At 43.0% G+C, this 22,579-nt stretch overlaps 1 pseudogene; it reads right to left on the bottom strand.

The window, feature by feature from the left end:
- Positions 1 to 3,139: 3,139 nt before the first annotated feature.
- LOC138844899 (high mobility group protein B2 pseudogene) overlaps positions 3,140 to 22,579 on the bottom strand; it is an 81,602-nt pseudogene continuing 62,162 nt past the window's right edge.

The raw sequence follows: 22,579 nt of genomic DNA, 5'->3' as shown, positions 1-22,579 counted from the left end.
CAAGCCTGAAACAAAGAAAATGTTTTTATACAATCAGTATACTCCTAAGAAACCACCTGTGTCAATTCTCTGATGTACCATTGACTTCTGACAAACAACCTTTTCACACTAATAATATTTATAAGCTTTCTCCTTTACATGAGTCTCTGTTGGATAGGATGTGATTTCCAGCAAAAGGTTTTGTCACAATACTTACATGAATTTTGGAGAAAAGCTCTTCCACATTCATTATATTGTTAAGGTCTCTCCCTTGTTCAAATTCCATGATGGATTATGAGGCATTAGCTATGTGAAATGACTTTCTCACATTTATTTCATTCATTAGATATATATGTTGTGCATTCTGATATAAGGAGAGATTTGGGCAGAGCTTTCCAACACTCATTACACCCATAAGGTTTCTCTCCCACGTGAATTCCCTGTTGTCGTATGAGGTATGGCTTCTAATTAAAGGGATTTTACTTTCAAAGGAGTTTTTCCCTATATGAATTTGATGATGTACAATGAGGGCTGAATTATGGTAAAAGGCTCTGAGTCATTACATTCATAAAATTGCTCCCCATGAGAATTCTTTTATGTTTGATGAGGTCTGATTTGCACCACAAAGGCTTATTCACATGTATTACATTCATGCATTTCTCCCCTTGGTGAATTCTCTAATATTTCATGAGATATAACTTGCACAAAAAGGTCATGTAGAAAATTCCTTGTGTGGATTCTCTGATATCTTATGAGTTATGAAGTACAGCAAAGAGGCTTTCCACCATCCTTCCATCCATAAAACCTACCTAAATTGAGCAACAAAGATATAGAAAACCTAAACACACACATAACTGGATGGAAATGATACCAGTAATAAAGACCCTCGCCGCCAAGAAAACCCCAGGACTGGATGGCTTCACTGCTGAATTCTAACAGACATTTAAAGCACTAACTGCAATTCTTCTCAAGTTATTCAAAACAATTGAGAGAGAGGCGATTCTCCCAAATTCTTTCTATGAAGCCAGCATCACCTTCATTCCTAAACCTGAAAAAAGTGCAACAAAGAAAGTAATTATAGACCAACTTCCCTGATGAACATACATGCAAAGATCTGCAACAGAATTCTGGCCAATTGAATCCAACAATGCATCAGAAAGATCATCCACCCAGACCAAGTGGGATTTATCCTTGGTATGCAAGGATGGGACCAAAGGCTTTTCCACAGTCATTTCATTTATAAGCTTTCTCCATGGTGTGAAGGCTCTGATACTTTCTGAGGTTTGACTTCTCAGCAAAGGTTTTTCCACAGTCATTGCACTCATAAGGTTTCCCCCAGTACAAATTGTCTGATGCTTTGTGAGCTTTGACTTCTCAGCAAAGGCATTTCCACAATGATTGCATTCATAAGGTTTCTCCCCTGTGTGACTTCTCTGATGCATTTTGAGTTGTGATTTCTGGCCAAAGCTTTTTCCGCAGGCATTGCATTCATAATGCTTGTCTTCTGTGTGAATTCTCTGATGCTTTCTGAGGTTTGAATTATGGCCTAAGGTTTTTCCACAGTCATTGCATTCATAAGGTTTCTCCCCTGTGTGAATTCTCTGATGCTTTCTGAGGTTTGCCTTCTGGCCAAAGGCTTTTCTGCAGTCATTGCATTCATAAGCCGTATCCCCTGTGTGAATTATCTGATGATTTATGAGGTCTGGCTTCTGGCCAAATAGTTTTACATAGTCATTGCACTCATAAACGCTTATCCCCTGTGTGACTTCTCTGATGATTTATGAGGTTTGACTTCTGGCCCAAGGTTTTTCCACAGTCATTGCATTCATAAGGTTTCTCCCCTGTGTGACTTCTCTGATGATTTGTGAGTGTTGATTTCTGGCCAAAGCTTTTTCCGCAGGCATTGCATTCATAATGCTTGTCTTCTGTGTGAATTCTCTGATGCTTTCTGAGGTTTGAATTATGGCCTAAGGTTTTTCCACAGTCATTGCATTCATAAGGTTTCTCCCCTGTGTGAATTCTCTGATGCTTTCTGAGGTTTGCCTTCTGGCCAAAGGCTTTTCTGCAGTCATTGCATTCATAAGCCGTATCCCCTGTGTGAATTATCTGATGATTTATGAGGTCTGGCTTCTGGCCAAATAGTTTTACATAGTCATTGCACTCATAAACGCTTATCCCCTGTGTGACTTCTCTGATGATTTATGAGGTTTGACTTCTGGCCCAAGGTTTTTCCACAGTCATTGCATTCATAAGGTTTCTCCCCTGTGTGACTTCTCTGATGATTTGTGAGTGTTGATTTCTGGCCAAAAGCTTTTCCACAATGATTACACTCATAAGGTTTCTCCCCTGTGTGAATTCTCTGATGATTTAGGAGGTTTGCCTTCTGGCCAAAGGATTTTCCACAGTCATTACATTCATAAGGTTTCTCACCTGTGTGAATTCTCTGATGATTTATGAGGTGTTTCTTCTGGCCAAAGAACTTCCCACAGTCATTACATTTATAAGATTTCAACCCTGTGTGAATTCTCTGATGTCTAATGAGATCTGACTTCTGGTGAGTGGTTTCTCCACAATCATTACACACATGAGGGTTTTCCACTTATATGAGTGCTGTGATGGAGGGTATGGCAGAATTTAATACTGAATGACTTCCCACAAGGTTTACATGCATAGGATTTCTTCCTTATATTTGGTCTATGATTCAGTCTAACATGTGATTGGTAAATAACAGGTTCCACAGGCCCAATATACTTATAAACGTTCTCTCTTTTGGGACTTTGTTGATGTATACTGAGGTTAGAATTCTTATGGAAATCTTGTACTATTTGAGTTGTCTTGCCAATAGTGGCAATTGACTTATTACAGGTTTCTACCATAAAAAGCTTCTCAGATTCACAGAATATATTCTTGCTTTTGAAGACTTTCCCTTGTCCAATTTGTTCAAGTGCCTGCTCCATGGTCTGAATATTGTGCTGTTGATTAAGAGGTTCACAGAACTGGAGAGTGTTCCCAGGTACCTTAGTAGCACAAAATTTCTCTCCAGCTTGTAGTTGATCAGGCCCACAATGGGGACACATATTGTGACATATACTGCATTCTTCAGGTTTTATTCCTGAATAGATTCTCTTTTTGATACTCAGTTTTGGAATATGGCTTATACTTAAATTAAGTGTTTTTCTGAATTCATATTAGTCATAACATCCTGATTCAGATTTTTCTCCAGATTTTTCTCATTGGTCTTAATCAGTTCATCCAGTTTCATGGCAACTGAAGTGAGAAAAAAAATGATGTCACTACATCAAATATAATTGTTTCTTCTAGCATACTCGTGTAAAAGGAATGAAGTTATTTGTATTTAAGAGGGATAAGATGTTAGGAAAAGTTCTGCATTTGTGCCTCCTCACACAGGGCACCAAAATGTTAGGAAAAGAGTTGTAGAATAGAGGAGAAAGTGTATGAATTTACAGCCAGACAGAATTTATTCAGAGAAAATTAATCCACAGAGGTGGGTGACCAACTGCCTGTCTGTACAAGATGGAGCATGAAGGCCCCAATTCCCAGGGACCAGACCTTTTTGAGGAGGGCTAAGGCTGGGCATAAGGGTAGGGGGCAGCAGTGGAGGGGAATTCCAGGAACTGGGTGGGGCCCTTAGGAATCTGGAAAATAATGCAGGGTGGGGTATGAAGGCAATAGGCTGTGAGACCCAATTGAGTTTCAAGGGCAAGGAATGCATTCCAAAGTTTATCTACTTTGGGCAATGAGGGAGAATGGCTCAGGCTTATATCCTCGTTCCATCATAAGATTTTCAAAAAATGATTAGAAGATACATATTTATGAATATACAGGTTTTCTCCATTATACATTAATATATTAAATTGTATCCATAGATTTTCCAATGTTCATCCATGATCCTGTTTACTACCAGAATTTTTTCCAAGTATGATTGAATGGTTTTTGTGGTAAGATGTCTTAAGTCACTGCTTGGGATGCCTGTATCTCAAAACAGTGCCAGTTTAAGCCGAGGCTACTCTGCTTCCAATACAGCTCTGAGATAATAGATACTGGAAAGCAGCAGATAATGGTTCATGTGCTTGGGACCCTGTGATAGAGATGAGTAGGTGAAATTCCAGGCTTCTGGCTTCAGATTAGTCATAACTGTTGATAGTATTTGGGGAGAGAGTTAATAGAAGATCTATTCCTCACTGTTTCTCTCTCACTTTCTACTTTCACAAAAATGAATAAGGCTTCACAGAATGGACTAATATTTAATAAATATATTCACCTGTAATCTAGAAACCAATTTTTCCCTGTTCACTTCTTCAGTTCATTTTTTAATGTATTTTTATTTCTTTATTTGTGAGAGTTAGACTGTGAGAGACAGAGACAAAGATCTTCCTTCCATTGGCTCACCCCTCAAATGGCAAATACATTTGGATCTATGCCAATCCAAATCCAGGAGCCAGGTGCTTCCTCCTTATCTCCATTGTAGGTGCAGGGGCCCAAGCATTTGGGCCATCCTCCACTGCCCTCCCGGGCCACAGCAGAGAGCTGAACTGGAAGAGGAGCAACCAGGACTAGAACCCGGGGCCCATATGGGATGCTGGTGCTGCAGGGGGAGGATTAACCATGTGAGCCACGGCACCAGCCCCTTTTTCAATTCATTTTTTAAAAATTGTGGGTTTTGTACTTCTGTGATATTTCAACCATAAATATGGGGAAGTTTTACTAGATCATTTCCTTGAAGGTAAAGAGTGAAATGTGTCTATACTCTAAGCAGGATCACATTCATGGGACAAGATTTGAATATGTGGTTGTCTTGTGTTCTGTCTTCCCAGGCAAACAGCATTTGTGGGATTTTTCTAATGAAAATCTCTGTTTTATCTGCACTATTATGGTTTCCCCATATTTCTAAGGAAACCTGACATCCTAATCTTCTTAGAACTACAACAGTTACAGAAAGTTCCAATATACCACCTTGGCTATACATTCCCACCAGTTGAAATAATTTATTCCTGCAACCCAGAGTCTGCTCAATTATTGAAAATTGATTTCTATCTCATTGTGAAGACGTCAGCCCTGGTTACCTCCTCTTGTTTCTTTCTATAAACACTCCTCTATGATAATTTGAGTTTCTGGAGGTTTGTTGATTTTCACAGAAAACTTCATTTCCTTTGCCTTTACCAGAGATACTGATCTCCATAGATACTGTAGAATGTCTGTGTCTGAATCACAGGACCAGCTGTCTTCAGGAGTAAGACTTGGGAAAAACTCGTGGAAAGAACACCAGTCAATATCTGTTGCACTGCTTCTGCTTTGGCCTCCCTGCCCGTTATGTACACACTGATATGGAAGGCTCTGATGTAGGCATTCTTCCCCCATCCATGGCTCTGCTCCTTGCTCCAACTTGAAGATCAAGTCAGGTTTGGTCCTGCAGTGCCCTACTAATGGAAACAATATAGACTTTGTGAAATCACTATCTTGGGTTAATGAAAGGAGTACAGCTTGGTCCAGGAGCTATGCAACAAATGTTCCAATGTGAAATCCTTCCCAGGTGGTAGATATTCAGATTCTTCATGGACTCAAATTCTATACCTGTCCCTCATTCAACTTTATGAATAGTGCTCACTTAGTTGTCAAATAGCAAGAAAATGTTACCATTGGGCATGTGATGAGTGTCACTCACCCAGGGAGAACAGGCTGCTGTAGGTCTCCAGCATCACATCCCTGTACAGGATTTTCTGAGCTTGGTTCATGTTCTGCCATTCCTCCCAGGTAAAGTACACAGCCAGGTCTTCAAATGCTATCATCCCCTGTGACAGAACACTCCTGGTCAACATGTCAACTCTGTCACCTAACAAACAATGGCAGTTGCATATCTTCTACATGGGTATGGATGAAGAAGCAAGAATGCCATTTCATTTCAGATTTGTGAGCATTTGGGCAGCCACACAGAAGCATTCAACAGGGGATCAAACCTATGGTATAAAGGCTGTGAAAATTGCCCAAGCTGGAGGGAAACAGGAATTTCTGTTCACAAAGGCCAGACTATATCAAGGGCAATTGCACAGTAGGCTGAAAGGGGGACAAGAGTCACTCTGGAATGAGCAGTGTTCAGAAGAATGTAGAAGTATTCAGGGAAAAAGACAAGAAACCATCTGGGAAGTTATGCAGGGATTTGCAATTATGGCAGAAAAAAATTTTTTTAAAAGAGACAGTAGGCATTTAACTTAGTGTTTATGATGCCAGCTCAGATACTCTCTCTCTGCATCAAATTTCCAAAGTTGGATTTCAGTGCCAGCTCCAGTTTCCAGCTCCCAGCTAATGCAGACCAGGGGAAGCAATGGTGATGCCAACCAAGAGGGAGGCCTAGATTCCATTCCTGACTCTTGGCTTCAGTTGTGCCCCACCTCTGCTTGATATTTTTATTTAGGCAGTGAAGAAGTGCATGGGAGCTCTCTAGATTTCTCTCACTGCATCAATTTCTTTCTCTATCAGGCTCATAAATATTTTAAGTAAGGGAGGAGATTCAAGAAAGAATAGAAAGTAGCTTTTGCTTTTTCTATAATTATTCTACTCATAAACATTTAAAGAACTGAAATAACATGATAACAAATTAAAGTAAAAGCTATGGAGTTATTTACCCAAGAACAGAACCTGAGAAATTCTGTACTGTAATCTGCATTTGTGACTGAGGGAAATACAGAGAGCTTTGTTTGAGAACCTGCAGTAGGCACCAGCATTGTGGTACAGCAGGTAAATCTCCACCTGCAATTCAGGCATCCCATGTGGACAGACAATTTGAGTCCTTAGTGCTCCACTTCCAATTGAGTTCCCTGCTAAAGTGGCTGAAAGAGCAGTGAAAGATGGCCTGAGTATTTGGGCCAATTCCACAAATATGGGAGACCCAGATAGAGTTCCAGACTCCTGGCTTTGGCCTGGCCAACCATTGTGGCCATTTGTTGAATGAACCAGCAGATGGAAGATATCTCTTTCTCACTACCCATCTCTCCCTATCTCTATTACTCTGCCTTTCAAATAAGTTAATAAATAAACCTTGGGGCTGGCACTGTGGCACAGCAGGCTAATGCCCTGGCCTAAAGCACCAGCATCCCATATGGGCACCGTTTCAAGACCCAGCTGCTCTACTTTTGATCCAGCTCTCTGCTATGACCTGGGAAAGCAGTAGAAGAAGGCCCATGGATTTGGGCCTTTGTAGCTGTGTGGGAGACCCAGAAAAACCTCCTGGCTCCTGGCTTTAGATGGGTGCAGCCCAGCCAGTGCAGCCAATTGGAGAGTGAAATGTTGAATGAAAGATCTCTCCTCTCTCTCTTTCTCTCTGCCTCTCCTCTCTCTGTGTAACTCTTTCAAATAAATAAATTGTTAAATACAATCTTAAAACCTGAAAGAACATGCAGTAGATTATTTTCCCCACAGTGTTCTTACTCTAGCTGGGAATCAAGTTCATCTCCTCAAACTATTAAGGACTGCATTACTCTAACAATTAAAAAAATAAATGCGGCTGGCCCCGCGGCTCACTAGGCTAATCCTCCGCCTGTGGCGCTGGCACACTTGGTTCTAGTCCCAGTCAGGGTGCCAGATTCTGTCCCAATTGCCCCTCTTCCAGGCCAGCTCTCTGCTGTGACCAGGGAGTGCAGTGGAGGATGGCCCAAGTCCTTGGGCCGTGCACCCCATGGGAGACCAGGATAAGTACCTGGTTCCTGCCATCCGATCAGCACAGTCTGCCAGCTGCAGTGCACCGGCCATGGTGGCCATTGGAGGGTGAACCAACGGCAAAGGAAGACCTTTCTCTCTGTCTCTCTCTCTCTCACTGTCCACTCTGCCTGTCAAAAAAATAATAAATGTCACTGATTTGTGGTTTAGCCCTAGGTAAGTAATTCTCTTGCAGAATGCTAAGTGTTTATTTCCAGGGTGGAACTAAAACACTGCCCACTACATCATCTGTATAACAGTAAAGAATGTGTTGGACATTATGACCCCAAAATTTAGAATATTGTCCTTGACTTCAATTGAAATCATATAACAAATATATATTTTGCTATGGCAACAGAAAATGAGAGATGACATTGCCTTTCCTTGGATAAATGCAATGATTGATAGTCATGACAAATTCATCATACATCTTGTTTCTATATATTCCCTGAGAATAAAATTTACCTTCCTACATCCATTTTCATTAATAAATTCTTATAAATCTAAAAACAAAACAGACAGAAAGCTGGGAATAATTAAGAAAACCACTTACAGGGGCCAGTGCTATCGCACAGTGGGTTAAAGCCCCAGCCCGCAGAACCAGCACCAGATATTAATTCCCACCAAATCAGGTGTGAGTGCGATTTTCAGGTGAATTCAATCAGAATTCCACAGCCATTCAGCTGGGAGGGGTGGATGAATCCAGAAACAGCCAGTTTACATGGGACTAAATCAAGCCTAATATCACAAAGGACTTTTGCATTTCTTTGGCTTTTTTCACATTTGTCTTATTTATCATGATTTGTAATAAATTTTCTGATGTGAGCTTTAGTTTTGAGACTGGAATATGGAGTTCAGGGCCCCGGAGGAATGGTCTCTTTCAATCAGGGCACAGATGTTGGCTTGCTCCAATTCTGGCTTGCTGTCATTGTTTTGGGTGCCTCAGCCGCTTTGTGGTTTTGAGCAGCAATTTTCTAAATATTTTCTTGGTCTGAGTTTCTTTTGCCTTCTTCCATCCCAAATTTTGTATTCTGACGCAGTACAAACAAGAAGTTAGACAGACGATCCATTATGAAATAATGTAGTAAGAAATAAAAAAAAAAAACCAAATTGGTGTTTCATGCTTAGAAATTTACAGGCAATGCAACCAACATGAGTTTTTGTGGTTTGGAAAAAGAAATGGAACCCTTTTACTGAGGGGACAGATATTAATTCCCTCCAAATCAAGTGGGAGTGGGATTTTCAGGTGAATTCAATCAGAATTCCACAGCCAGTCAGCTGGGAGGGGTGGATGAATCCAGAAACAGCCGGTTTCCTTGTGACTAAATCAAGCTGCTGCTCCCTGTGGACTTGTCCTCCTCAGCCTCTGACTAGAGCACAGCCACCTCTCCAATGCTGACATCCACTGACACATGTTTCACTCTTATGTTCTCTCTAAACTGCAGACTCTTGGGCAACATAAGTAAATCTAATGCATCAACTTGCATAGACACACACACCGGAGGACTCCAGAGTCTTGGATTTCAGGTTGTAATTAACTTTCCTTTTCAGAGGACTTGTGAAAAAACAAGTCTGGAAGCCAGGGTGTATCCTTGTGGTTCAAATTCCTATGTCCCACTTTGGAGTTTCTTGGTTTGATTCCTAGTTCCAGTACTTGCCTCCAAATTCCTGATAATATAGACCCTAGGAGCTAGCAAGTAATGGCTCAGATGATTGGGTTCTCTACTCCTTGGACAGCCCTGGCCACTGGGGACATTTCAGCAGTGAACTAGAGGGTGAATACCACTTCTCTATCTACTTGTTCATTTCTTTGCATCTCAAATTAAAAAACAAATCAAGTATGTTTGTATCATCCATTAAAATAACTTCCTCAATGGAAAAAAAGAGTTTCATTGTTAAATTTGGGGAAAAATAATGCTTCTTGGTTGTGATATTAGAATAATGTATAACTGTACATCGGACTTCCATTGTGGACAAGGAAGAGAAAGATGGAAGCAATAATTTTTGCTTCTGGTTTTGGTACTTGTCATGTAACCTTGAAAAATTCATTTAAACTCATGGGGCCTGAGTGTCCTTAAAATTACAGGCTCATCTAGTTGAGGCAGGTGGTGTAAGGGGAGGTGGCAGGAAGCTGAGAGCTTTCCTTGTTTCTGTGCTCACAGAGCTAAGTGACCATAGCAAGTCATTTGACCCCTCTGGATCTTCCTCCCTTGTGAGATAAGATTGTCTTTATAGTTAAAGGATTTATTCTACACAGTCCTATCTTATGGTAAGGTTCACATGACTGTGAAGTGTTTTATAAACTGGCAGTGCAATAATCAAGTTGGCACTGAAGATGAAATGCTAAACAGCATAGAACTTCTAAGGCTTGTAGTTCTATGAGGAGCTACACAGAAACATTCAAGTTCATGGGCATTTTTAAATTTAAAAACAGAATCATTGAATCACTGTTCAGAATCAGTATAGTTGCTAAAATTCTTATTTATAATCACTGAGATTGGTAGTGTAATTACTGATAGCATACTCCTAGTGTTGTATATTTTAGTTTATACAATACTTAGACTATATAAAATATAGGTAGCATGGGAAGTGTGATACACAGCAGTCTTGTAGAATGGCAGATGTCCTAAACAGCACTCTGGCCTCAGAATCAGCCCTTAAGGCACTCAGATCTAGCTGAAGAGCCCATGAGAGTATTTTAGGTATGGAAAGCCACTCTGGCAAAAAAGAAAAAAAGGACCTAAATAAAAGATCTCTGTGAGTGAGATCCCAGTAGAAAGAACGGGCCATCAAAGAAGGAGGTGCCTTTCTCTGAAGGGAGGAGAGAACTTCCCCTTTGACTATGACCTTGTCTAAGTAAGATCGAACTCAGTGAACTCAAGAGGCTTCCATAGCCTTGGCAACTCATGACTAGAGCCCAGGGAGATTTCTGATGCCATAAACAAGAGTGTCAGATTGTTCAGTCAACAACAGGAATCACTGTGTGCTTACTCCTTTTGTGGGATCTCTGTCCTTAATGTGTTGTCCAATGTGAATTAATGCTATAACTAGTACTCAAACAGTATTTTACACTTTATGTTCTGTGTGCTGCAAACTGATGAAAACTTAATATAAACTAAATCGATCTTCTATGTATCAAGATAATTGAAAATGAATCTTGATGTGAATGGAATGGGAGAGGCAGTGGGAGATGGGCAGGGTGCTGGTGGGAGGGGAGTTATGGGGGGAAGCCTTTGTAATCCATACACTGTACTTTGGAAAATTATATTCACTAAATAAAAGTTTAAAAAATTAAAAACTAAAAATAAATAAAAATATAGGTAGCAATATTTAATGCTTCTCTTACTGTTCCTGGATTGGATTATAGCATACATTAATAAACCTTTTTTAAAGATTTATTTAATTGAAAGACAGCATTATAGAGAGAGACACATAAATAGAGATGATCTGTCTGCTGTTTTGCTCCCCAAGTGGCTGCAAGCAGCTGGAGCTGGGCTAATCCAAAGCCCGGTGCTTCTTCCAGGTCTCCCACATGGATTCAGGGGCCCAAGTATTTGGGCTACCTCCTGCTGCTTTCCCAGGCACATTAGCAGGGAGCTAGATTAGAAGCAGAGCAGCTGGGATATGAACCAGTGCCCATAGGGGATGCCAGCACTGCAGGTGGTGGCTTTACCTTATATGCCACAGCACCAGCTACAGCCTATTCATTTTAAATTAATAACTAAAGATTATCTGCTGTTCAGCCTCCAGGCTTTGGCTTGGCCGAGCCTCTGCTGTTGTGGACATTTGGGGAGTGAACCAGAGGTTGAAAGATCTCTTTTCTTATGTCTCTCCCTCTCTAACCTTGCCTTTCAAATAAATAAATGAGTCTTTGAAATAAAAATGCATACACACACACACACACACACACACAGTACCAACACAGTGGGTAAAGCCATGGCCTGCTGTGCCAGCATCCCATATGGGTGCTGATTCAAGTCCCAGCTGCTCCACTTCCAATCTAGCTCCCTGCTAATGTGCCTGGGAAAGCATCAGAAGGTGGCCCAAGTGCTTGAACCACTGTATTCATGTGGGAGGCCTGGCAGAAGCACCTGGCTTTAGATTGGCTCAGCTGAGGCCAATTTGGGAAGTGAACCAGCAGATGCAAGATCTGTCTCTACCCCTTCTCTATAACTCTGCCTTTCAAATAAATAATAGATTTTTAAAATGGGGGAAAAGGGCAGTTTTGTTGCCTTCCCTTTACCTAGAGTAACATAATCAAAATCTGTTAGGCAAATGAATAAGGGAAATTCTGAGATCATGTATTGACCACAGAAGAGAATGGATTCCTTGTGCATTTTCTGCAAGCCCATGCTAGTTGGAACCAAGGGAAGCATAACAAAAAAGGGGAGGCCTATATCCCTCTTATTTGTCTTCTTTGTTCATTGGAGCAGTGGAGAGTTGAGTAATGTAATATTGGTGTTTGTCTCCATACAGTTCATGTCTATTTAGCTGGTTCTTTTTATTTGCATTTCTTTTTTATTTATTTTAAGAGATTTATTTGAAAGGCATAGAGACAGGGGTCTTCGATCTGCTGGTTTGATTCCCCAATGTTTGGGTGAGGCTGAAGGCCCATGAGCCCCCTCCCATCTCCCATGTCCTGTGGGGTCCAACCACCTGTCCATCACCACTGCACTCGTTGGCTGGAGTGGGAGAGGAAGTAGGGCATCATGGAATGGAACTGGTGCCCATGATGCGGGCCATGCAGGCTGTGGTTGCACCCCCATGCCACGGTGCCGTCCTCGATAAACCTTTCTTTAAAGTGGAATTAGGGGTAAAAATGGTCTGAGGTGAATGTGCGTTTCTGTTGTGAGAGAGGCTGAGGCCCCGCGGGTGCCTGGGGGCCAACAGGAACACCTGCAGCCTTGGCCCCCAGGTCCCGGTGTCTCCCCTCTGCTTCTGCCCTGCCTGCAGGCCCGGCCCAGGCTCCAGTGGTGCCTCAGGGATTTCGGCACCAAACTGGTCACTTTAGGTCACTTTGTGATGCCTGACTTCTGCCCAAAGAAGGAAGCAAGAAGGGGCCCAGCAGGCTTCCCCCGACCTCTGGAGCCCCGAGCCATGGTGCCGGCCCACGACCCAGGGAGCCCATGATGATTCTGGACCAGCCATTGGGACCCACGACCCCTGACCCCAGGCTCCAACCCCTTCGAGGTCACCACCGCAGCCTCCTATTTAGCTGGTTCTTAATCCTCAAGAAGGGATTTAGGTCAATGTTCTATTCTCATCAAAGACCTTTATGTTTAATTAAAGATTCTGTTAGTAATTTTAACCCTGGGTCATTCTAAAGTTGTGCTGTGACTTAGGTTTAGAAAAGAGCATCTTCCTTGCCACCCTCATCTCAGCTCTGGGGGCTGTCAGTTCTCCCTGCACAGATTCAGTAATGCATGCTTCTTCTCTACTACAAAGATCTTATGTTGGTCATATTTCCAGTTACCAAAATCAAATCAACTCACACCTGGACTCTGAGTATTCAATGACATTAGTTATCAAAACAAATGTATTCAAATATTCAAAGACCACTTCAAAGCTTAACTGCCTTCAAGAGTGTTTGGCACTTGGAACAGCCACTGTGGTTTTCTACACATGAGCACTCACTATTTTATATACCACTTAACAATTCAAACATCACTTCAGCTTCAGCAATACACAACAATAGAATGGATGATTCTACATAATAAACATGTTACATTAGTTTGGACTTAAAAACTAGAACTAAAACCATGCGGCAACATGGATGGTTTTAAGGAAAGATGTATAGCTAGGTAGCTAAGGCTACAGAATCCCAGACCTATTGATTTTAAGTGAGTCTGGAACAACAGCATTCCATTGCATTATCTTCCATCTCAGAGTCCTGCTTTTCCAGTGAGACCCACCCCACTCAGACCACGTATTTCCTGCCTGTGTCTTCACGGTGGTGGAAGCTGTTCTGATACAGGCATCTCCTGGACAGTCACCAGCTTCCTGATTTACTACCTGAACTGGAATCCCCAGTTGCGAGGTATATTTCCCAAACACCCAGGCTGAACTGAATGTTCGTCTCTGGCAGTCAAAAACTTCTGCCTTAGGAAACAGAACATGTCCTCTACTCTGGAGCTCCTTTTTCTTCTCATGGGGTTCTGTGGTGATCTGTGGTTTTCAACACAAGTCTGGGAGCATTCTGACTCAAAAGAAAGACCAGGGATAAGAGTTCTTTCTGGGGGCTGGTGTTGTGGCATAGCAAGTTACACTGCTGCCTGCAGCACTAACAACCCACATGAATGCTGGTTTGACTCCCAGCTGCTCTTCTTCTTCCACAACTCCTTGCTGGGTAAAGCAGCAGAGAATGGCCCAAGCGCTTGGTCCTCTGCCCCCACATGGGAGACCTGGAGGAAACTGCTGGCTTCAGCCTGGCCCAGCCCTGGCCATTGTGGCCATTTAGGGAGTGAGCCAGCAGATGGACCGCTGTCTTTCCCTCTCTTTTTCTCTCTGTAACTCTGCCTTGCAAAAAAATACAACTTCAGAAAGTTATTCTCCATCAAGCAATACACCCTTTTCCAGGCAGTTGTAAAGCTGGGAGTCATAGCTTCTCTTATATTTTGGATAATAAGAGTTTTGGTTTGAAAGCATGTTCATCTGAGACAAAGATCACTCATTATCCTTTGTTAGAGAAGGGGGCTCTGCTCTTTGAAAGTGAAAATCAGAAGCTGTAATGTGTGATGAACTCCACCTGCCAGGTCTGGGGAGACTTATTTGAAAGACAGGACACCAGGAGAGGAAGCTTTTCAGATTCCCTGGCCCTTGCTTTAGTCTTATGTCTTTACTTCTTTTGTTGCTTCTTGATGTCAAAAGTGTACACTTTATGCTGAAATGAGGAATTGTGTCTAACCTCTTTTGGGCCTTTTTCTAAGCAGAATGTATATATTTTTCTTGCATATAAGGATAGCTTCTGGGGTGGGTGGATTTTTTTGGAAGTTTTCACAAGCTAGCCAGTAGCCTATATTTGCTTCACAGAATTCAGTTTTTAGAAAAGCCTCCAATACAGCCAGAACATCTGTAGGTAGGGAAGAGCAGGCAGAAAAATAAAAAGAAACATGAGGAATATGAGGAAGCTAATGATCAAATAATCCCTTGTGCTTTTCTAGTACTAGGATTAGCTATTCTCTTGTTTTTACTCAATCCTGTAATCCTGCGGATTTAGCTCTTTAAAGACAAAGATGCCTGTAGGCAAAATACTTCATTGGTTCCATACTACTAAAATAGAAATACTTCAGTTTGTTTTAGTGCCAAAAATGTATTTACAGGAGAGGCATAAATCCTCAGGGAACTAAGTCTCTTGCAAACACTGCATGCAATGAAAAGCATCCTCAGCCTCAACCAAGAGCACTGCCATTGCAGAGCTGAAGGCTGATTTATCTTCCCCACCTGGTATGAATATGCTGCGAAATAAGCGGAGATAAACAGACCTTCTAGGTTAAGTCGAATTCTCCTTGGTGAGCTGCTGATTTGAGGACACAGCCTTTCTGCACTCTTGTGATACTTGCAATGGATTCAATTCAAGCCTAATTCTCAATTGCTGGCCAGCAGCTCCTGGAATGCTTCTGACCACAACAGTGCTTCCTTAGGGGAAGGTCTGCAAGAGCAGTTCTCTAATGAGTTGTGCTCAGAGCAGTTCCCCTCCCAGCTCAGCAGTGAGCTCTTCAGATTGCAAACACAGGAATCTCAACTTACTTGATGAAAGCTTGCTACCTGCTTTTCTTGCCAATTGTGGCCTTCCCAGGAATGGTGGAGTTTTGCCATAGGTAGCTCAACCCAGTCTTCAATACTCTTATTCTTACAAAAAAAAAAAAAAAGACAATTCACTAAGTGGTCATCCTTGAATACACTACTGAGCCTGAATGCATTTTTACCAAATAAAGTTGCCCAATAGCTATAAACCAAAAGCCAACAACAGGCTTGCCCACCTAATATTACACTCAGCCCCGAAGTACTGAGCAGTTTCATCAGTTCCTCAGAATGTAACTACGCTGTGAGGACTACAGATAGGGATACCCAAATTTCAATTATCAATACACTGCAAAGCTAATAAAGCAGATGCTGTCTCTGGCCCACAAAAGGAGACAATTTCCCTGCAAGGTTAACCGCAATCGGGAGACATTTTGCACCTGATGGAACCCACAGCAGGACTGCTTTGAGCCAGCTCCTCTCCTTCCCTTTCCACTTTCGGTCCAGGATGGGACAGAGACCATGCACAGGAGGTGCCACCAGTCACCCATTTCCCCCTGTCCACCTGCAATGCTCCTGGGAGGCAGATGCCGCAGAACAGTGATTTGTTCCATGATTGTCACGGTGTGAGATCAGCCCACCATGAGAAAATGACCATGGACTCCAATGAGATATCAACCACAGAAGCACTGCCACCAACAGCAGTGCAGGAGGGTGGATGATGGAAGGCACAGCATGGCCAGGATCCCTAGGGACCCCGCAGGACTATGCTGCCCTGGATGCCTACAGCAGGCAGCTGCACGAGGGCCCAGTGCACCTCCAGCACCCTTCTACCAAACCCTTCCCCCTGTCTGCTCATGTAGACCACACAGATGCTGTGTCAGTGAGTAAATCAGCACTGTGCACTAGGTTGTCCTGCTGAGACTTGCCCTTCATTACTTCCCCAAGTGCAGCACGTGCTGCAAGCCTCAGCCAGCAGGGCTGGCGGGAGAGGTGAGCAGTCGCACTCACCAGGTCTGTCTCTTCTTCTCCTGACCCTCCTGACTCAGGGGCCACCGATGGCATTTTAGCCCCAAGGCACGAAATGGGACGGCCAAGAACCTAACACCACCCATGTCACGCGCACACACTGCAACTACCAGCTGCCCACCAATGACCACCGACTTTGTAGCCAGCCTGGCATGGGGCGGGTCTTGCAGCACTGGTCCTGCCTCAGGGCAGCAAAGATTGTCTTGAGGCCCCCTGCTGGACTGAGCCTGAACTGCCCTGCAGCAGATTCTGGAAGCAAGAGAGCTGCTGATGGCTGAGGCCCTGGCTCAGAGTACACTTAGAGAGACCCTATGCCTGGCAAGGGCACCGGGGCCCTGGACTTTCCCAGGCTGCAGTCCTAGGGTGGAGGCTGGCTCGGCCCTTCCTTCCTCAGCCCTGCCCGCAGGTGGAGCAGGGTTCCCACGGGGGCATCTTCCTTCGAGGGAGAGTGGGTCAACCCCAAATGCCATGACTCCCGGTGCCGGGTGCTGGCCTGCAGCCTTCCTGGAGGGAGTAAGAGACAGTGACTTTGTGGGGAGGTGACACTTGAGCTGGGCCTGTATTTTGGGTTAGTTCTAGATGCACATCCCAGTCACCTGGACCTGCAGGTCTGCTGCAGGCCTCCTGGAGGCTCTGGGAGCTGGGCATCCTGGAAGCAAGGGCAGGAGGGTGGGAGGTCGAGGCGCTGAGCTCCCACTGGGTGCACCAGGCACTTTGGAGCTGTTCAGAGTAAGGAGTCGAGGTCACCTCCTGAACTACTCCTGGTTCCAAACTCCTGATTTGGGATTTGCCAGAACCCTGAATTAGGGGTGTGGTGGGGGTGGTAGTGGTTGGCTTCAATGCACTGTATTTGTGAATTCTTCAAACACAGCTTCTCCCTACTCCTGCAGGCTTTCAGGTGATTGACGAGGACAGAGTCCCTCCACTGCAAAGTGACTGAAGTTTGGAAACTACGTCCAGAACTTCACAATGTGTATTCAGGTGGTCATCCTTGAGGCCTGCAGGTGGACAGCAAGAGCAACAGTAAGATATTAATTACTGTAGATACTCTCCTTTCTTTTCGGTAGACCCACCAAAAGAGAATGGGAGATGAGTACTTGAACATTGGAACCAGTCAGCATGCTAGGGTGAGCTGCCAGTACTTGGAGCTCAGGAGTGGACATGGAGAGCAAAACACGCATTGTTACTAAAGAGGACAGTTAGGCATTTTACTGTGAAAAGGGAAATCATTTAGATGTGAGCAAGACACCTTAAGTAAATGTCTGTATATTTATTTTTGTTTATTTGCAAGGCAGAGAGAGCCCTTCCATTTACTGCTCATTCCTCAAATGTCTGCACCAACCAGAGCTGGGTCAGGCTGAAGCCAGGAACTCAGTGTGAGTCCCCCACACAGGTACAGGGACTCAAGTACTTGAGCCATCAGCTGCTGCCTCCCAGGGTTCTGTTAGCAGGAAGCCAGAAGCAGAAGCAGGGCTAGGGCTTGAGCCCTGAGAATTCTGACTGGGATGTGGAAGGCTTTACCACTATGCCAAACACATGCTCCAGTAAGGTGTTTCAACACGTTTGCAAAATGTAAGAATGTGGTTTTAAATATATGCTCTTTATCTTAAAAATTTGCATAATCTTATATTCAGTTTCATGTGATTCAATACTTATTATTAAATACAAGTAACATTTAGACACATGCTTTCCTCACCAATACAAACCTCAGTAATTTTTTTCACTTAGAACCTTGAACATTAGCATTCATTCAGACTGAAGTTCACTCATAGGCTGGGAATTCTGACAAAGAGACAGTAGGGAAAAAAATCTAGATGTGTAGCTGATACCCAGTAAGATTCTGAACCTGACTGATAGAATCTGAGTAACTGTTCAGAGTCACTTCATACCTCTCCCCTCTGTAATGAGAAGACTGTGTCCTTTGGCCACTTTCACATGATGTTATGTAAATCTTACCTGAAAAGCCTTTTATAAATTCTGAAGTACCATACAGAAGCATATTATGCATTTCCATATATGTGAAAAAAGGCAATGTCAAAGGCATAGCTATTCCAGAGAGAAGTTAGGAGGATTAGCTCAGTTTGTAAATGTGTAAGTACCATTAAATATCTACATATTTGAAATAGATTTATATATAGAGTGTGGAGTTCATGATAGATATTGAATAAATGCACTCTGGATAATAAGCAAATATCAGAAATAATGCCACACCCATCATTGTTTAAACTCTTCAGACAGCTCCATGCCAGGGAAGTGCAGTGATCCCCGTAAATTAACAAAAATCAATCTGTGTATACCCATGGAAGCCACTGGTTTATATGCAGTCTATACTAGAGGATTTTGTGCTTAGTAAAATTACTTGATTTTTTAATGAATGCTTTCAGACTGATACCTGATACTGAGTGGCAGACAATTTTTTCTGAAAAGTATGTGGTTGAGAAATATAAATATAAACCAGTTTATAATTTTTGTGTCTGAATATTTTTCTGCATTGAGACAATACCTGCAATAATCAGAAGACTTTTCCTCAACAAGTTGCTACATTGATGCATCTTCATTTATGTATGTAATGTATGTTTAGGTAAAAGGAAGAGAGAGAGAGAGATCTCTATCTTTCATCTGCTGGCTCAGTTCCAGATGGCCACAAAAGCTGGGGCTGAGCCAGGCTGAAGCCAGGACCCTGGAACTCTGTCCCAGTCCCCCATGTGGGTGCAGGAACCCAAACACTTGGGCAATCTTTGCTGCTTTCCCAAGCAAAGAGCTGGACGAGAAGTGAAGCAGGTGAGTCTCAAACAGTGCCATAAGGCATGCTGCTGTTGCAGTTGGCAACTTACCTCTTTGTACCGCAATGCTGGCCCTAGATTGATGACATGTTTAAGTGCTGCCACTGGCTTTTGGCTAAATAGGATGACTTAACATGTTTTCCACTCTGTGGAAGAGGAACGAATAAGGCAGTTGGTTGTAAAAGTTGCCCATGGAAACCACAGCCTGAGAAAGATGAATCAACTCACCTTGCATTTTCCACCTTGCATCTACACCACCCTTTTCTGGACAAACATCTGATGGTATGCCCTTGTGATGGAGGTTCTCAGGGTGCTGGAACCTTTTGTAATTTTTTAAAAATATAGATTAAGAAGAAGGCAAATAAACAAAAAATTACAAACTGCTGCCAATACCAAGAAGAGATTATTGAGAGTAAAAGGTCACCTGTTGGAGCCAGCACTGTGGCACATCAGGTTAAAGCCCTGGCCTGAAATACAGGCATCCCATATGAGTGCTGGTAGAGTTCCGGCTGCTCCACCTCCAGTCCAGCCTCTTGCTAATGCACCTGGGAAAACAGTAGAGGATGGCCCAAGGACCATTTTGCTCATGTGGGAGACCCAGAAGAAGCTCCTGGCTCCTGGCTTCAGATCAGCTCAGCTCTGTCCATTGTAGCCATTTGGGCAGTGAACCAGCAGACAGAAGATTCTCTCTCTCTCTCTCTCTCTCTCTCTCTCTCTCTCTCTCTCTCTCTTCTCTCTCTCTCCCTATCTATATAACTTTTTCAAATAAATAAAATATTTTTTTCTAAAAAAAGGTATCCTGCCATACTTCTTTCTTCCCTGTTAATTACTAGGAATTATAAATTGTTATGGGGCCAGCACTGTGGCAAAATGGGTTATACCAACAGCTGCAGCACTAGCATCCTCTATGGGCACCAATTGCATGTTCTACTTCTGATCCAGCTCCCTGCTAACATACCTGGGAAAGCAGCAGAATATGGTACAAATCCTTGGGTCCTGCACCCAAGCTGGGACCTGGATGAAATTTCCCTGACTCCTGGCTTTTTTTTTAAAGATTTGCTTATTTCTTTGAAAGAGTTACACACACACACACACAGAGAGAGAGAGAGAGAGAGAGAGGGAGAAAGGGAAGTCTTCCATCTGATGGTTTACTCCCCAACTGGTTGTAATGGCTGGAGCTGCACTGATCTGAAGCCAGGAACGAGGAGCTTCTTCCACGTCTCCCACTTAGGCAGGGGCCCAAGGACTTGGGCCATCTCCTACTGTTTTCCCAGGCCATAAGCTGAAAGCTTGATCACAAGTGGAGCAGCCCGGTCTTGAACCAGCACCCTTATGGGATGCCAGTGCTTCAGGCCAGGTTGTAAATCTGCTGGGCCATAGCTCTGGCCTCCCATGCATGTGCATGGGCCCAAGCACTTGGGACATTTTCTACTGCTTTCCCAGGCCATAGCAAGGAGCTGGATCAGAAGTGGAGCAGTAAGGACTCAAACCAGTGCCCATATGGGATGCCCATAATGTTTTCTTTAATTGGAGAAATGTTCCTTTGAGAAAATGAGTGTATGACCCCACAATATTCTCTACTTACTCATAATAGGGTCTGAGATGTAAAAGTCATGATTAATTTCTTAGAAGAAAATTTACATACCCAGAAGCAAAGAGAGAAAATTAACCTTTTGTTTTTCTCATGATTGAATCAGAGTTTCAAAACTAATACTTAACTTGTATTTTAGAGGAGTTAATGACTTAACCATCTCTTCTATTAGAAATACTATGTTGTGGCCAGTGCTGTGGCACAGTAGGTTAAAGCACTGGCCTGAAGTGCCAGCATCCCATATGGGTTCCGGTTCTAGTCCCAGCTGCTCCTCTTCTGATCCAGCTCTCTGCTATGGCCTGGGAAAGCAGTAGAAGATGGCCCAAGTCTTTGGGCTGTTCTGAGGCTCTTAACGTAGTGAACATATATTAGATTCTCATTAGTGAAATCTTTAGAAATGTCAGAAAGCATGTAACTTTCTTTAATGATCTGAAACAGAGATGAGATCCATAAGGGCAGAACTGCTCAGCAGCCACACTGCAGGAATATGTATCTTTCTGACGATATCTTCATCTGCTTCTTGCAGTTGCAGCCAATCTGTGAGCTCTTGGTCTGTTTTCTGCCCTTGGGAGGGCCTAGGGTGCTCTATATTGTCTGTAAGGATTCAAAATTTGTTGTATATTAGTGTCTAATCATAAAATTTCCAAAGTGACAAGCTGGATGTAATAAACTATGCCAGAATGCAAAAAAAAAAAAAAATACAAACATGGTGTACTGTCTATAAAGTACAGCGGTAAATCTGTATTATAGAGATACACATCTCTACACAATTCTCTCTTTCTTTCCCTCTGAAAGTCTACATTCAGCTCTCGATGTTATGATTACTTAGGAATAGATTTCTTATACTTACTTTCATAATCAGTGAACTCGGAATTATTATTGTAGTATTGAGGATTGTACTGACTAAAACACTATGTTTATTCCATGTTAAATAACATCATCGTATCTTTGGATTCCATTTGTCCTGCTACTGATGTATTCACAGGAGAGGGGAGGTGGGAGGAAAACCCAAGATCCATCAGGGTGGAGGAGGAATGTCAGAGGCTGTGGTTCTATTGTACTGCAGCTTGGGTTCTGGAAGAACACATGAATGGACCCAGATGGTTTGAAGCTAACTGAGGGCCTATGTTCTGTACACTTGTCTGTGGTACTGCATTTTCATTTATGTAAAATTTATTTTCTTCAAGTAATATATTAATTTGGATGAAAATGAAGATGTTAAGGAATTTTCAGAATGGGTCTGTTTAACCCTCATTGGCTTTGTTTTTAGGCACTTAACTCAGAAAAGAAAAGATAGAAAAATACATTTTGGGTTCTCTTCATCTGTACCACGGGACTCTTTGGTTAAGATTTGTCATTTTGTCATATTTGATTCTCTAGACTCCCTGAAAAATCCCCTACTTCATTAGATGGAGTCCGTGTCTCACCATGGCAGTGAAAAGTTTAAAATGTTCCAGCTTTGCATTTAGCTAGGCCGTGGACACATGCCATGGAACTTGCCAGCCAATTGTGTCAGGGGCATCATCTGAATCAGAATTACTTGCATGAAAAAAAGGAGTTGCAGATTCTTCCAGTGAAAGTGGAGAGGAGCAAGAGCTGCAGAACATTGCCAGGGTTGAGTGTGCCATGGGATGCCATGTGGTGGCTGGTGTCTGGGGTGCTGGTTCTGCAGAAGATAGGGCTTATGGGGGCTGGTGCTGTGGTGTAGCAGGTAAGTCTGCCGCCTGCAGTGCCAGCATCCCATATG

Source organism: Oryctolagus cuniculus, chromosome 13, assembly GCF_964237555.1.
Source record: "Oryctolagus cuniculus chromosome 13, mOryCun1.1, whole genome shotgun sequence".
Taxonomy (NCBI): Eukaryota; Metazoa; Chordata; class Mammalia; order Lagomorpha; family Leporidae; genus Oryctolagus; species Oryctolagus cuniculus.
Note: the sequence above shows the minus strand (reverse complement) of the source record. Positions and strands in the feature narration are given on the sequence as shown.